The sequence below is a fragment of the Ornithorhynchus anatinus genome, chromosome 19 (assembly GCF_004115215.2).
Source record: "Ornithorhynchus anatinus isolate Pmale09 chromosome 19, mOrnAna1.pri.v4, whole genome shotgun sequence".
Classification (NCBI taxonomy): domain Eukaryota; kingdom Metazoa; phylum Chordata; class Mammalia; order Monotremata; family Ornithorhynchidae; genus Ornithorhynchus; species Ornithorhynchus anatinus.
The window spans coordinates 6,848,935-6,863,099 of NC_041746.1; the positions used below are offsets into that span (position 1 = coordinate 6,848,935).

Below are 14,165 nucleotides of genomic sequence, written 5' to 3' on the forward strand. Positions count from 1 at the left end.
GCACATTTGAAGCGACCCCGTGGCTTAGTGGATAGAGCCCGGGTCTAAGAGTCAGAAGGATTTGGGCTCTAATCCCAGCTCTGCCACATAACAGACAAGTGGCTTGGGGCAAATCACTCAACTTCTCTATGCCTCAGCTAACATCTGTAAAATGGATATTAAGACTGTGAGCCCCAAGTGGGACAGGGACTGTGTCCAACCTGATTAACTCGTATCTACCTAGCGCTTAGAACAGTGCTTGGCACACAGTAAGCTCTTAACAAGTACCATAATTATTATCATCTGATATCAATCTTGCAATTGTCAGGACTGTGCTACCTCTAATCTGGAATAATAACAAAGCTGTTAGCTAAAGCTAAGGGAATTTACTACTGGACCTTATGAATGGCATGGAAAGGGTAGAATAGTGATTATTTGAGGATCTGCAGGTAGTCAATAAAGTGGACAAGCTTAAATGTGATTTCTACCACTGCCCCCAAGTATATGGGCCCAAAATGGAATTACTACAAAATTTGCTTCAAAATTATACTTGGTCCATTTGATTTTAGCATACATGTAAAAACTGAAATTATACTTTACATTCTACAATGTTCCAGTTGTTTAAATTTTAAATTATATATTGCAGAGACTTACCTATATCATAGTAATAGGGTGGAAGGAGAAAAGATTAAAGTTTTCTGTTAAAATATGACATTCAGTAAAGAACTTCAGGATGAGTAACAGTAAAAAATAGCACTGTGCAATAACTGTCTTCTAACAAATCTGTTTTATTCAGATTAACTAAAGTAATCATTCTGGAACAGGTTCCAAGTCATTGCTTTCATAGCCATTCTTAATCTACCTGGAGCAAATCTGAAGACAAGGCAAAGTTTCAAGATATCTTGTTTATCTGGCTAATAAGTAAGGTGTATATACCACTCTTCAGGTTCCATCAGTTTCCATGTCTAAATATGCATGGAGGGCCTAGAAATGAACCCAATCTTAGAGCAGAAATTTCCACATACTACAAGTCCAGATCTTTCCTGAAGTCTGGAGACTAATCTAAGGGAACAAGATGGATTGTCTTGTTAGGCTTACTTTGGCCCCTGGCCCTCAATGAAAGCATAAGAGGAGGAAAGGGAAGGAAAGATGTGGTAGAGTGGAGGAAGAGAAACAGACCCCAAATTCTCCAGCAGTTTACATAGAAAATCTTAAGGAATCTGGGCTGTAGAAGAGCAGCATACTCCAAAACAGGTTTAAATTTTCACAGGAGTAAATAGGCCATGGACCTGCCCTAACTGCCCCTACCCCCAGAAATTCCTCCCATGGCCTGGAATGACTATTTACCTGGCCTGCCCCACAAAGGTAATTTGACTTGGGCAGTAAACATCTGTGTACTGAAGTAGCACAATACCAGTGGAGCTTTGCATTACTACTGCCAATTTACACAGCTGAATTAAAGCACATCTTACAATACAGCTCTTCAAATAATTGTTGATTTTTTTTCAATCACGATGTAGTGAAGCACTGCTTTAATAAAATTAGAAGATATTGTTTACACAAGCATCCAATTAACACTCAGGGCACTTCTAACAATATTGCCGCAACTCTTAAAGGACTACAGAGAAGCCTGTGTACCATTAGAGATACACATTTTCTATCATTTGTAGAGTTGGTATTGAGCTAATTGCACAACACTGGGAAATTATGGTAAAAAGAACCTTGGCGTTCCAAGTGAGATGTATTCTAGTGTTTGGATACGGTTTACCTGTTATTTTAGTTGCACTTGGGAACAATTTGCTTTGAAGTTGGAGGGTTGGGAAGGAGAGAGCAAAAAACAGGTTGACATTTGGTACAGAAAAACCATCTGGACTAATAGTTGGAACTTCAGAGGGACAACAGTGCCGATTTTGGTTGGAATGGTTAAGTAGAACTTTGGAAAAAGTTGTCACATGAAGTGGTTATATAAAGATCTTTGGAAAAGCACTGAGGAAACAACTGAGTGTACTCAACCATTACAATAAATTATAACCCAACCTCTATTTAACCCCCCAAATCAAGTCCCAAGACTCTTTAAATAAGAGCATGTTCTCTTTAAATTTAATACCAAAAGGGAAATAAAAAAAACAAAACCCTGACTCATTAATACATCTAAAACATCTTCACATTCTGGGGTCACTGACAGCCTCCAGACTCCCAGTTTATTATCTAACTTCATATTTCTACTAAAGATCAGATGATGTGCTATAAAAAATAGAACTCTCTCTACAGGACATTGTGAGAAAAGAAATAGTTTCAAGTGGAAACCAGTGTTGCGAAATGGGTGAATTTTAAAATTGAGCAATGAGCCTGTCTTCCTAAGAAGCAGTATCATATTACCCACTCTTCCCTAATGTTGTTGTTTAAGAGATCACAAGCATGCCTAGAGTTTCTACAGAGTTTTAATGTTTCACACAACACACAAATTCAACTCACAGTAAGAACACTGTGTGGGGAGAGGGAGGTAAATCAAACTGGGAAAAGTACTCCCACATATTATGCAGTCATAAAATGAGATCTGAGAGAATTTCAAAAATGTCTTGAATGAAGCCAATAACTGAGATTAACCATAAATTACATTAAAGTTAGATTCTCACCCTCCCCCAAACCCTACTCTAATACAGACATAAGCTTTATCCTCCCACCTCAAAAAAATAAAACAATACAGGAATGTGTGTGAAAACTCCCAGATTGATTGCACTCCTACCTAAAAAAAAACACAAAAACCCCACAATGAATAAAGGCTGAACTGGAGCTTTCTCCAAAAGAAGGAAAAAAAGGCTTTTGCCTAACTAGGGTAAACCTAGTTACTCTACTTGTGCATACCCAAAATGAAATGACCCTTTATTTTTTACTTTCTCTTCTTTATAAGAATAACCTAGATTCTGCAACTTTTGTAAGAGTATCTCTTATTTAAAACACAAATATTAAATATATACCTCTACTTATGAATTCAGCTTCTAGTTCACTATATGCTTTTGAATTTCTGCTTCCTATAAGCTTTACGAATTTGACCAAATCAAGTCCTTCAGATACTTGGTGAATGTCATTCTCAGCTAGGGAGAAGTCTTTGGCAGGAATCGACAAAATGTGAGAAGATAATTTGGTTGAAAGGATAAAAAATACCTAAAGGTTAAGCTTTAGAGAACAAAGGAGACCTTCCCTTGCCCAACTCTAACTTTATTTACTACTTATTTCTTCCAAATGTTGGTATTTGGAACAAGTTGACTTGTCTTAATAAAAGTTACCATGATTTCATTTCCTGCAACAGTACAGTGGGTCAGGAATTGCAACTTCTGCACTGGGAGTTTCCATATGGTTAGCATGCCAAGTCTGCAGGATCAGGTCACAAACAGAACTTGGGCTTGGAGCTAAAGTGATGTCAGTGAAATAACTCATAATGGATTTTAATAACCACTTGCTATAGGCAGCTGAGGAAGCTGGATGAGAGTGTAGAGGTGGAATGAGCAAAATAAATTAATTTCACATATTTGAGGAAAAACATATTCATAAAAATCAATGTCCAGACCAAGATATATTGCACCTCCAAATTCTGGAAATTTCAGAGATAAAAGAGAATACCTGAAAATGGCATGCCTGAAAACACCATGTGTTTTCTACTGATGGTTTTGCAGTAGTTTTTAAAAGTTTAACCATTAGATATCATATATTAAAATGCAACCAGCTCACTTCAACAACACTAATATAACTGATTCTCGGTCCAAAGGGTGAACTACATCAAACAAGGAAGAGGCTTAGGAACACTCCACCTTGTTTTCACAGTTACAAATAATTCCAAATGAAATAGCACAACTGGGATCAAGTATTCCAATAATCATATTTTGATTAAATAAAAACACATATTCTGTTCAGGAGCTGATGTCAACAAACTAAAGGAAAATAGATGGGTGATATATGATTTAAAAAAAAACTGCAATATCTCAGCCAACTTTAAGAGCAAGGAAAGTGATAAAACCTACTGCCTACAGTGAGGCAGTGTCATTACTCTAAAGCCTATTTACGTAGTTTAGTGACTTTCCATTACCATCCATCAAAGGGAATTGAAGTTTTCATAATTGCTAATGCCCTGAACTGAAATAGCCCTAGCTTATGTATAAAGTCACATGTTATGCTGTTTCTTCGTACACCAATAATTTACATGCTGTGTGCCAGAAGGACTTTAGTTAAATGTAGTGAGACCTGAAATTAGCTCACATGTGGGGGGGTTCGCTTAAAGTATGGTTTGATCTTAATTTGTAATTTTACTTAATCAATGGTACCTATTGAGCGCTATGTGCAGAACACTGCACTAAATGCTCAGGAGAGTACATTATAACAGAACAAGTAGACACGTTCCCTGCCCATATGGAGCTTAATCAGCAGTTTAAAAAGAAATTTCAAAGTTTTCCACAAAATTGAAGAATTTTTTTTTTACCATTTTTGTCTCCCACAGAAGTCCAGAAGCTAACCCCAAACCCACCATTAAATTCAGTTGTAAAATTTTATATCTGACTGAACATTTACAATGCAAAAAATCTACATAATATTCAAATTTACCTGAATTTTCTTTTAATTCAGAAATAATGGTTAGCATGTTCCTGCGATTACAATGCTTGCAACATTTCATTAACCTCAAAAGAGCTTCCAATTTGTACTCCCGAACAAAGATGTGATTTGGGGGATGTACTTGATAGAATAAAACATGTCTAAGTTTGTTTCTCCAATACATAAAGATGATATGGGTGAATGCTGACAGATGAACCCTATGTAGAACTCAATAATATTTTATTAAACAAATGGGTCAGTCGTTATTGACTGAACTTTCTCTAATTTTCCATTTATACTGCATTGCAAACTGGTAATTGTAAAAGCAGGCTTCACCATTTCCTCTGATTTTGTCTATGATACTCCCTCCACTTATAGGAAAAACTAGATTTACCACAAGAGAAGCATTTTAGTTTAGTATAATTCTTACTGTACGACTTGGTCAATTAGTCATTCTCAGTCAATACAGAACTCTACCATTAACCAAGAATCCTCTTACAATGTTTAACGGGGTATTCAGAGCCTATAACTTAGCCTTAAGTCCCATTTATTAAAGTTCACATCAGAAAATTCTCTATCACTGATTCTTAGGGCCACCAACAGAAACTACGGCTTGATTTTCAACTGTCTTCCACAATTAAGAACTGCACACTTTTAACTAGCTGAAGGTAACAACAACAGAAAAAAATACCTTTAAAACGGAATGAGATAATCGCAGTGTTTTCTCTCCAGTCTTCTCCAGGCTTGCAAATGACTGCAGGAGCAGCGGAAAGCAACAAGTTGGTTGGAAAGCTTCGCGATGAATTCAACGGGAGGCAAGACTGAATGACAAGCACATGCAGACTGCTTTGAATGAGGTATGTGAAGGGGCTGGAACTGCCAGTATTTGCTCTCCTATAGGACAGGAGAGTTTCTCTCCTAACTTAACCCCCAGGGGCAGGATCTTAATGGTAACAGCTGGCATACCGACGGCTTGATCTTAACACAAGGTCAAGCAAGCCAGGATATGAAGGTGACATGTAATTTCTAGCCTTTTCCTGCTTCTACAGGAAAGTTGCACAAAGTGCTGTTTTCAGTTATGCCTTGCTTTGATCTGTGACTTAAAATCAGTAAATAGATTAAACCCCTGTTAGATGAACTTATTTAGCTGCTTAGACTAACTTTGTGTCTTGGACTGAAAGTTCTGTTAGTACACTTAAAGTTGTAGGATGAAACTTCATACAAACGGCTATTTCCATGCTTTAAAGACTGTCGAGTTATTTATTTATTTTACAAACAGCTCTTGTGCATGTACTTCAGGAGTGGAAAGTTCACAGACCTTAAAAGAGTCAGACTTTAAAAAGGAAGGGAACCAGCCACCAAGTTCTAACTCCAATTCTATACAATGTCATGAAAAAAATAGAGTATGCAAACAAAAAATGGACCCTGTTTGACTGGCAAATTTGGGGGCCATTCCAATGTCTGTTTCACCAGACTCTTCCAACCACATCGTTACAGCCTTTAAATAACCCTAGGAACAAATGTCGCATGGTTGCAGGTGACATTCATTAGCAAAGATGCAGGAATTTGGCTCACCCATGAAATCTAAAACACTGATGGGCTCAACTATTAAACAAGAATTCTTCTGGCAAGCCTTAATCATTACAAAATGCTGCCAGTGAAAAAACAAGCACCAAGACAAGCTAACGGCTAAGACAATGCAATGTCTTCTTTGTGACACAACAGTCATAAGGCCACAAAAACAGTATTACCACCCGAATCCATATTTCAAAAGGTATAAGATCTAATATGAAAATTGATTCAACAGATATGGATCTTTATTCAAAGTAATATTTTGATACAATTGGTTTGGTTCATATAAACTGATTTCACCTTAATTTGCACGCCATTGCAAACTAAAATTAAAAACTTGGAATGTAGGGTTTTTTTTTTTCCATTTTGATACCATATATGACTTTGGAAAGATCTTTACATCAGTTAACATATGTCCTAGAGGTTCCTGATGCCTCTACTTAAAATAATTATGTTGTCTCATTTGCCAAGATAGGTTCAGCCACTGCTTTAGACACTAACTGATGCTGCAAGTTTTCTGGAATCAGTGAAAATTCACATTCAAAACTTCACTTCTGTTTCAACCTATACATTGTTGTTCATAAACAATGAACTGATCTGCTTCCAATCACTCCATTCTTACTTTTTTTAAGATGACTGAATATTTTGCCTATATAATAAATTTACAGAAAAAGAGAGAAGTACTATCATCCTTCACACTTCTAGCTTTCTTTTTAAATAGTTTTTTTCATGTCACACTGTATGTATCTTTTTCTCTTGACTGTGAAATGGCAGGAGGTAATGGAAGTGGGGGGTAAAATACAACACTTTATAAAAGTAAAGGAACAGCTGCTGTTAAAACATTACCAGCCCCTTCAACAGCTGAGCTCAGTCCAAAATGTCATTCTGCTGTAGGTTATGTTTATTAACATTTAGTCATTATGAAAAAGTAAAAAAAAATAGAATGAAGCTAAAACAAAACATTATCCTTTTATGATCAGACTGAGGGCTCAACATTATCAGCTGAGCAATGATTCAGTTAGGGCTATACTAAAAATATTTAAACAATCTAGTACCACAGGCATCAGAAAAATAGTTTTAAAAAGTGGAACATACTTTTCTATTCAATTGCTGTTTATAAAAGTCTTTTAGAATATAAAAACACACATCTAAACCTCTCAGAAGCTGGCAAATAATAATAATGTTAATAACAGCATTTTTACACACTATGTGCCATACACTGTACTAAGTGTTGGGTTAGATACAAGTTAATCCGATTGGATACAGTTACTCTAAACTATGCTAAATTGTAAAAATCTTTTGTCAGACACAGTTCACAGAGTAATCACAATTGTGTGCAATCACATCACTGTTCAAGCTCAAAGTTATTGCAATGTGTTTAGCATAACTGTTTTGAAGAAATAGCAAACTCACCATCAGTCTGAATGAATAGGAATTTCTGCTTTTACAGATCAAATACGTTCACAATTTACTATTGGCATCTGGGTTATTTCAAAAGAGTACATACATATAACGTACACACACTCACACATGAGTTGAAGGATATTTTAAAAAGCTTACAGATTGAAAATAAAAGCACTTACGCAAAACCCTGATAAACACCAGCTCGACTTCCTTCAACTAATCATTTAGGACCTAACTACCTTTTCAATCAACCAGTGGTATTTGTAGGGTGCTTATGAGGTGCAGTGCACTGTACTAAGAGTTTGGGAGAATACAGAGCTTGGGAGTTGGTAGACCCATTCCCTGGCCACAGTGAGCTTACAGTCTAGAAAAAAAAAACGTCAAAATAAATTATGGATATGTACATAAGTCCTGAGGGACTGAGGGTGAGAAGAATATCAAGTGCTTAGAGGGTAAAGATCCAACTGTATAGGTGATGCAAAAGGGATTAGGGGAAACAAGGGCTTAGTTGGGGAAAGCCTCTTGGAGGAGTTGTGATTTTAATAAGGTTTTGAAGTCTGTCACATATGGAGGAGGAGGGAGGTCTAGACCAAAGGGAGAACATGGGCAAGGGGGCAGTGGTCAAGATCCAAACAGTAGGTTGGTGTTAGAGGAGGGAAGAGTGCAAGATGGGTTGTTATATGAGATGAATGAGGTAAGGCAGGATGGGGCAAGCTGATTGAGGACTTTACCACCAATGGTAATTTTTGCAAAATCTGAATTTTTATATTTTCTTCTAGTTATTCTCATTATTATTAATGATCATATTTATTGAACGCTTACTGTGTGCAAAGCACTGTACTAACTGCTTGGGAGAATACGATATAACATCAAACACATTCCCTGCCCACAACGAGCTCACAGCACACAGGACCATCTAAAATACTTCAAAATCCCAAAACTAGACAGGCTGAACAAATTGATAGACAAGACTTGGAACAACCATCGGATTAAAAGGCAACAAAATCTATTCAAATGCACAAGGAAATGTTAAAGTAGTGTTTACACAGTGTAGTGATATTTATCCAACAGATATGCATGCCAAACAAAAAGGGAAACAAAAAAATCACCTAACATTGGAAAATAAAGAAAAGACATATAATTAGCCTTGGAAAAAATTTTTCTATCCTATATCCCCCCCAAACTTTTAGTTGGGTACTATAACAAACTGTTGAAAAACAAATCTCATATGGCTAAGTGTCAACATGATTAAACTAATGCTAATAGTTCGATCACTGAGCAAAGTGATCTTCAATAACAGCAAGGAGTCAGATTTAACCTTTTGTCCCCTATCATGAGCATAAGGGCAAGGGAAGTGAAGAATTCTATATCAACCAAGATTTGTCTGTTCACAGCTTCCAATTTGCACCCCCAGGTGATCAAAGAAGATTCCCCTATTGGATTGGGAATAGTTTTCTATGTCCATGATTGTTCGATCAACACCCCCCCCCCCCCCACCTCAAGTAGTGGAAGATGCAGAGTGACTGAAGTCACCGCCAGACAGAGGAGGTTTTATTGAACTGAATCTGGCTCAGCTATTTGCCGACCTAGAAGTCTCATTGGTTGATGTGGAGATTTTTACTTCTGATAAAGTCAACCAATGGAATATTCTGACCATTTACTGTGAAGATCTGTCACTCTGAAATGTAATTTGCCTGCAAAACAGCTATAATGACATATCTATATAACTAATGTGATTTTTTTCACAAAGCAAGGTAAAGGTCTCAAGTTCTTTCCTTTTTCACTAGAAACTACCTGTACTACATACCAAGGACCCCATTAAGCAAGTCATAATTCCGTTTTAGGGAATTTCATTTAGAAACTTTTTTATTTGTCCCTAGCACAAGCCTAGTTTCATTTGGATCTGCCCTGTTCATTACTATTTGTCTACCCTTCTTAAACCACCTGAGGTTACATCAGCAGTTAAGTAAATATGATCCAGAACTAGATGAAATCCACAGAAGAAATTTGAAAATTGAAGCAAAAATAAGGAATGAAAATTTTGCAAAATTCCCATTTTAAAAAAAAAGCCCTCTGGAGGCAAGAGAGGGCATGTGCAGTCTTCAGGGACACAAACATTAATTTGTCTACTTTAAATTTTCAATAAAGGTTTACTGGCAGCAAATGTGGTTTTCGTGATGGGATCCCCCACCCCCCACCGCCACAGATGCCCTGGAACAAGTTAGAAACCATTTCCTCATTATCAATACCATAACATTCGACTACGAAGTCAAGGACCTTCAAACTTAGACTGAAAGCTCGTTAAGGTCAAGGAACGAGTCTGCTAATTCTGCCGTACTCTACTCTCCCAAGCACTGAGTACAGTGCTCTGCACATAGTAAGCACTCAATAAGTACCATTGATTGACTGTGTCACCTTCAATAAAAGAACCGGCCACCATTTACATGTGTTTACCAACCCCCAAAACACTGCCATCAGTTGGCATCTGTATTTTTTAAACAGTAGAGTGAATTTTTCCTTTTTAACACCCCATCACCACCAGAACAGGGCTCTGCTCAGAGGCCAGTTTTAAATGGGACAAGTATATATGTTCAAGTTTTTTTTTCTTTTTGCACACACACACACACACACACACACACACACACACACACAAATCAATTTCTGGGACAAATAGAGCCAAGATAGCCCACAGGAACCCTGACATCAGCAAATCCTCCTGGTTAATAAAATTTAAGGCTCTTGCAGTTCCCAGTCCTGACCCACTGGTCCCCTGGAGAGCTCCAAATAGAAGGAGAAAATGGAGAGCTTCTGAAAGTACAAGGTATAAGAGCAGGTTGTTTGTGAAAGACATGAGGTCAAGAACATACAATGAAGTAGGAGCAGAGGGAAAAGAGAAGTAAAAGTTAAAATGAGGTCCGCAGATTTAGACACTCCAAGGTGATAGGTTGGAATAAGGAACTAAAGTTTTGGAGACAGAGGATGGACTCTAGTCTAAACTCAAAAACTATTATGCGATAAAAAAAATCAAGTGGAAAAAATGAAGCTATGAAGAGCCCTTGCAAAAACTACATTCAAATCCTCATAAGAACCCAATTTTTCAAATGAACAGGGCAATTCAAAAGCAAAAGCGTTCATTATACTTGTAGTCATAGAAAAAAAAAATCTCACCTTTCAGCCTAGTCCAGAATTGAAAAAGTTCTAATACCCAATATAGCCCAAAATGCTAGGCTCTAGACAGTCAACCAATGACTGTTTTCTTGTGATGTATGCTGATTGAAAATCAAAGCATAATGCACCCACAGGCTGTGGAGAGCTTCCAAAGACTCTTTTCAGTTTGCTGTACAAGATTTTAAAGTAAGATACTTTACCACCACTGTAAAACTTCCTGGCACAATATGTACCTTCTGATTGAAGGTTATTGGGCTTTGACTCCAATCTACATTCAATCAGCCATTACAACACCATTTCAAAACTACTTGAAATACTTTGGTTCACAAAGATGATTAATGTGAAATTTGTATTTTGCCTAACGAAAAATAAGACTCAGAACAGTTAGATAAGTCATCTTTATATTTAAACTTCTTTCATTTTTGTTCTCCGTAATGTACAATTACTACCCTAGCTTTTCTTAACAAGTAAAAACACATAATTTAATCCCCACCAAGTGAGAAAATCTAGGCAGCAAGTCTGGTGAAAAGTATGGAAACAGTGCTACAACTGCTAACAGCCTGGGTTAATATAAGTCAACTACACAGTATTACCTTGTACGAAATGAAGTTAAGAATAAGAGTGGAGAAAAAAATTATAATCCAGTTTTGCTTATATATTTCAGAGTCCACAGTACTATTATTTTTGGCAAGATGAGGGCCCTACACTTGCCAGACTTCTAAAGGTTTTGAGATAGAGAATGTATTAAGGTTAACTATTTCACATATACTGCAGGAATGGCCTTATAAGATGTTGAAAACAGTCATTCGTTGTTCTTGAGAACTTTAGTTCAAATGGTTCAAAAATATGAAACTTGTGTTATGTCTGGTTTCAGAAAATTGTTTAGACGTCAAAAATAAAACTCATCTCTCTTTGCAGTACTTTCAAGAATTCAAGGGGAAAGGCAATGATAAAGAGGAAAGATGAGTGTTTTTAAAACAAAGCTGAAGGAAAATCCTGTTGGAATCATTTATGAGCCTCTAAAGTTGCAGAAAAAAACTATTTTAAAGCATCCCAAAAGTACAAAGCTAGAATTTAAATTTCATTATTAAGCAGCTTTTTATCAAATCGATGGTATCTATTGAGCTCTTCTGGTGTACAGACTGCTGCACTTAGTGCTTTGGAGATTAGAATACAATACAGTTGTAAAACGTGATTTCTGCCCTGCTTACATATTTCCCTGTTGTAGACAAGAAGATAAATCACTATTTCAGAGGATGTAGAGAGTGTGCCTTCCATCCAAAAAACAAACCTAGGCTCTGTGGGAGCAAAGTAGGGTACCCAAAAGTTACCTGCCTAGCATTTACACTAGAAGAGTGCAGTCTCTCTATGAGCTGGGATTGTTAACTAAAAGAATGTCATCTCTTTGCCTAGAATACAGTCAGCTCTGTTCTCAAAATTCACCAGTGAAAATCATTTCACAATCTTAATTAGTACTCCATGACAGAATTTGTACCCTTTAGAATGATCCTGGATTTCAACATTTTAAGATAGAAACCAGGGAATTTTCTAAACTATGCTCAAAACTTTCCACCTTTCTAAACTAAAGCCCATGACTTATTCATGCCTACTACCAAGGTAAAGCATGCCACTTGACATTGGACAAGTCACTTAACCCCTCTGTGGTTCAGTTTCCTCACCTGTAAAATGGGGATGATACAGTTTACTATGGGAGACTGTAAAATTGTAAGGCTGTGAGCCCCATGTGGGACAGGGACTATTTGTGATCTGATTATATTATAAATACTCCACCCCTTTGCAAAGTGCATATGCTAAATGACAATAATATAATATATGGCTGCACTGTTAGAATCTAACAGTACTTTGTTATCAAAAAATTCATGTTATAATAATTTTACATGAAAGCAAACTTTGAAAATGATAAGTTAAATCAACGGGAGACATGGAAAAATGCTTGTCATTTTAAATTACTGTAAAAAGATACAAATGAAAAATACTACAATGGAGAAGAAAAATCAGCAAATTCCTCATTTCAGAGTTCAGCTGGCTTACTCAAAGTGTCAAAGTTATGCAATTCCCCCCTTCATCCCCATCCTTCTCTGTCTTGGGTGTCCTAGGTCAAGTGCCAAGGATTCCAAAGAGGCCCGAGGTCAAGAACCTAGAATTCCTATCTGGACTCTCTACTTCTATTCCTGAGGTTCCATTCATTTTTCCATCCCACGACTTATGCTTTTCCTCAGTCATCTAAGAGGACACCACATACTCTTCCAGTCCATCCCCATGGGATATTAAGCAAGAGAGGATTCATCCTTCCCACTGCCAAATACAACACTTCTGCAACATGCCCCCAACTCTTCTGGTTTTGGAAAAAAGAAAACCCACTACCCAAGAATCAGGCTGAGATTCCCAAGGTAGAAAACAAAGGATCTGTTCTTAAGCCTTCAAAATGGTCTTCAATCTTACCTTTTTTCTAGTTCGATGACAACACTTTCTGATCTTCTCACTTCAAAATTTTAGGGCCAATTTTGGAAAGACCCTTATTTACTGACTATTTTAGGGGTGCAATTTTTCACTGATAATCAATAGCTCTTACTGCTAGTTTCACAAATACTGACCACTTTTCTGAGTAGGGTACTGTCGAAAAGGTTGATGGGTGCTATGCACATTTGGTGGTTTTGCTGCAGGGGTAAAATCCCCTGAATTGATCCAGAGAATTACAACTCGAATTCATTGTAAACCTGTACCCCTCACACTGTGGGAGGAAAATTTATTTCCTGATCCCCCACTTCAAAGCATAAAACTAATACCCCCTTCAGCTTACTGGATTTTGGATAGTAATTTGATTATTATTCAATATTACACTTATCCTGAAACTACACCATTTGAAAGGCAACTGTCCTTTGGGACTACTCCCATTACAGGAAGTTTTCATGAAAACCTGCCTTTTTAAAAATTTAAATCTTTACCCTTTTAATCTAGTTTAACTGTAAATAGATGAACAAAGAATTTTGTAACAGCCCATGGTTTCCATCAGATTACCTGGCATCATTGTAAACCCAAACACAGATGGGGAAAGCATCTAACAGTATTAGTCAAATCAATAGGACCAAGGAGTTTTTTGTTTAAATGGGGTGCATAAAACCACCCGAGCCCCCACCCCCCAAATTAATAAAAGAAGAACCATCATATGTGCCAAAGTGTCTAACTTACTACCAGGGAGTAAAGGGAGGCACTGGGAGAATTAAGCTTAATAACTCTATGATGCCATTGTGAGTCATGAATACATATTTAAACATTTGGGCCAGTCATTTGGGGGCAGCTGTGCAATCAAATGACTACCCTGGGCTAGAATTCAAGTCCATCTTCATTAATGTCAGTTCCAATTTTATTGTGAACATTAATTTTTAAGTACTTTTGCAACAAACCAAATATAGCAATGTACTGGGCCTGGATACCTA

General features: G+C 37.0%; 1 protein-coding gene across 5 annotated transcripts in view; it reads right to left on the minus strand.

Annotated features, from left to right (window-relative positions):
• The window catches only part of DISP1 (dispatched RND transporter family member 1), a 118,362-nt gene that overhangs the window by 51,978 nt on the left and 52,219 nt on the right, over positions 1–14,165 (minus strand). For 2 of the 5 annotated variants that reach the window (XM_039914800.1, XM_029046988.2), the window contains exon 1: positions 5,255–5,442. The exons of 2 other annotated variants lie outside the window; for them this stretch is intronic. The gene's annotated coding sequence lies outside the window, so the exon portion shown is untranslated. Of the gene's footprint in view, positions 1–5,254; positions 5,443–14,165 lie in introns of those variants that run through there. One more of the 5 variants, XM_029046992.2, reaches the window with a different exon arrangement.